The sequence below is a fragment of the Colobus angolensis genome, unplaced genomic scaffold (genome assembly GCF_000951035.1).
Source record: "Colobus angolensis palliatus isolate OR3802 unplaced genomic scaffold, Cang.pa_1.0 Scaffold561, whole genome shotgun sequence".
NCBI lineage: Eukaryota > Metazoa > Chordata > Mammalia > Primates > Cercopithecidae > Colobus > Colobus angolensis.
The window spans coordinates 260,822-263,862 of NW_012119166.1; the positions used below are offsets into that span (position 1 = coordinate 260,822).

Below are 3,041 nucleotides of genomic sequence, written 5' to 3' on the forward strand. Positions count from 1 at the left end.
CTGGGGACCGCGACACGTGCTTCCACTACGACTCGCGACCCACCCGCGAGCTCGCCCAGAGTATCACTGGAGGAGAGGAGACCTCCCGGACCGCCCCGGCGCAGCAGTGGCCACGCCTCCTCTCGGCCTGGCCGACTACGAGGGGGCAAGGCCTGGGCGGGACTCGGCAGTAACGGGCGTCGAGCTCGATCAACGAATGCACAGGTAGGACGGCCGTAGTGCTGGACACGCCCCCTCGCCATGGAAAGAGAACGTGGGAGCGAAGTCTGGGGAATGAATGGTGAAGGGCGTAGCGTGGATCCTGGCATTTAATAAACTTAAGTAGGCTGGGCGCGGTGGCTCATGCCTGTAATCCTAGCACTTTGGGAGGCCAAGGCGGGCGGATCACGAGGTGAGGAGATCGAGACCATCCTGGCTAACACGGTGAAACCCTGTCTCTACTAAAAATACAAAAAATTAGCCGGGCGTGGTGGCGGGCGCCTGTAGTCCCAGCTCCTCGGGAGGCTGAGACAGAAGAATGGCGTGAACCCGGGAGGCGGAGCTTGCAGTGAGCCGAGATCGCGCCACTGCATTCCAGCCTGGGCGACAAAGCAAGACTCTGTCTCAAAAAAAAAAAAGGCAAACAAAAAAACTTCAGTAGATGTTACCAAGGCTAATCGTTGAGGAATTATGATAAACATTTTATGAGAGCATTGGACCTAGCAGCAGAGTGAATTGCCTAAGTCCCACTGTCAGGAAAATTTGAATAAAATGCAGTGTCAGCCTTCTAGGAGCAGCCTAGCTGTGTAAACCAGTGCTACTCACTATTAAGATGAGGGACCAGTTGTTTTTCTTTTTCCAATCTGTCGGTGACTGATACTTACTAAATTAACATTAAAATTAAATTATTCGAGGCTGGGCGTAATGGCTCACGCCTGTAATCCCAGCACTTTGGGAAACCCAGGCGGGCGGATCACTTAAGCCCAGGAGTTCGAGACCACCCTGGGCAACATAGCGAGCTCCCCATCTCTACAAAAAGTAAAAGATTTTAAAAATTTAGCTGAGCATGGTGGCCCATGCCTGGAGTCTTAGCTAGTAGAGAGGCTAAGGTGGGAGGATCGCTTGAGCTTATGAGGTTGAGGCTTCAGAGAACCGAGATTGCGGCCACTGCACTCTAGCCTGAGTGATAGTGGGATACCCTGTCTCCAAAAAAAAAAAAAAGGCCGGGCGCGGTGGCTCACGCCTGTAATCCCAACACTTTGAGAGGCCTAGGCAGGTGGATCACCTGAGGTCGGGAGTTCGAGACCAGTTTGGCCAACATGGTGAAACCCCATCTCTAGTAAAAATACAAGGCCGGGCGTGGTGGCTCACGTCTGTAATCCCAGCACTTTGGGAGGCTGAGGCAGGAGGATCACGAGGTCAGGAGATCGAGACTATCCTGGCCAACATAGTGAAACTCCGTCTCTACTAAAAATACAAAAAATTAGTCAGCGTGGTGGTGGGCGCCCGTAGTCCCAGCTACTCGGGAGGCTGAGGTAGGAGAATGGCGTGAACCCAGGAGGCGGAGCTTGCAATTAGCCAAGATCCCGCCACTGCACTCTATTCGGACTCCGTCGGAAGGGGAGGGGAGGGGAGGGGACGGGAGGGAAGGGGAGGGTGGAGTTAAAAACAACTGCAAAATGTAAGCTTACTTTTAAATATTTAATTTGACAGACCCAAAGTTATGCTTAATAAACAATCAGAACAAACATAACAGAAAGAAAATAATTTACAAACTGTACACGCTACTCAGAGAAAATTCGCCAGTATGCATTTATTACAGAGACTGGCTATTCCACTGATAACTTTTTATTCTACAATTGTTAACTAAAGCAAAGTTATGAGTTACAATTGTATATAGCAAATACCTGTAAGCACACTTTGTATAAATAACAGGTATATAAATGTTTAAAGCTTTCAATAGGAAACCCACGAGATTGCTTCCTGTTTGGTCATTTACAGGCATACCTTGGAGAGACTAGGGGTTCAGTTCCAAGCCATTATAAAAAAGAGAGCCACACTCAATTTTTTTGTTTCCCAGTACATATAATAAACATGTTTCCACTATACCATAATATAGTAAAAGTACAATAGCATTATGTCTAAAAAACAGTGTACGCACCTTGATGTTAAAATTGGGCTAAAAATCCTGGGCAAAATGGTGAAACCCGTCTCCAAAAAAAATTAAAAAATAACCAGGTGGTGACAGTGCATGCCTGCAGTCCCAGCTACTCAAGAGGTTGAGGTGGAGGATCCACTGAGCTCAGGAGGTCGAGGCTGCAGTGAACCATGATTGTGCCATTGCATTCCAGCCTGGGTGACAGAGAGAAACCCTGTCTCAAAAAAAAAAAAAAAAAAAAAAGGAGTTAATCCTGCCACTGCTTTATCAACTAATATTTATGTAATATTCTAAATCCTTTGTTGTCATTCAGCTATGTTCACAGAATCTTCCCCAGGAGATTCCATCTCAAAAAACCACTTTCTTTGCTCCTTTATAAGAAGTAACTCCTCATCTGTTCAAGTTTTATCATGAGATTGCAACATTAATCCGAGCACTTTGGGAGGCCGAGGCAGGAGGATTGCTTGAGCTCAAGAGTTCAAGACCAACCTGGGCAACATGGTGAAACCTCATCTTCACAAAAAAATACAAATATTAGCTGGGCGTGATGTGCATCTGTAGTCCCAGCTACTTGGGAGGCTGAGGTGGGAGGAATGCTTGAGCCCAGGAGGTCAAGGCTATAGTGAACCATAATCATGCCAGTGCACTCCAGCCTGGACAACAGAGTGAGACCCTGTGCCCAGAAAAAAAGAGGAGAGAATGAGATTGCAGCAATTCAGCCACATCTTCAGACTCTACTTCTAATTTGGGTTATATCTTGCTATGTGTCCCGCATTTGCAGTTACATCCTCCACTGAAGTCTTGAACCCCTCGAAGTCATCCATGAGGATTGTAATCAACTCCTCCCAAGCTCCTGTTAATGTTTATATTTTGACTTGCTTCCATGAGTCATGAATGTTCTTTT

The 3,041-nt window shown here is 47.1% G+C and overlaps 1 pseudogene; it reads right to left on the reverse strand.

The window, feature by feature from the left end:
* Nucleotides 1-25: 25 nt before the first annotated feature.
* Nucleotides 26-3,041, reverse strand: part of LOC105525881 — a 39,780-nt pseudogene continuing 36,764 nt past the window's right edge.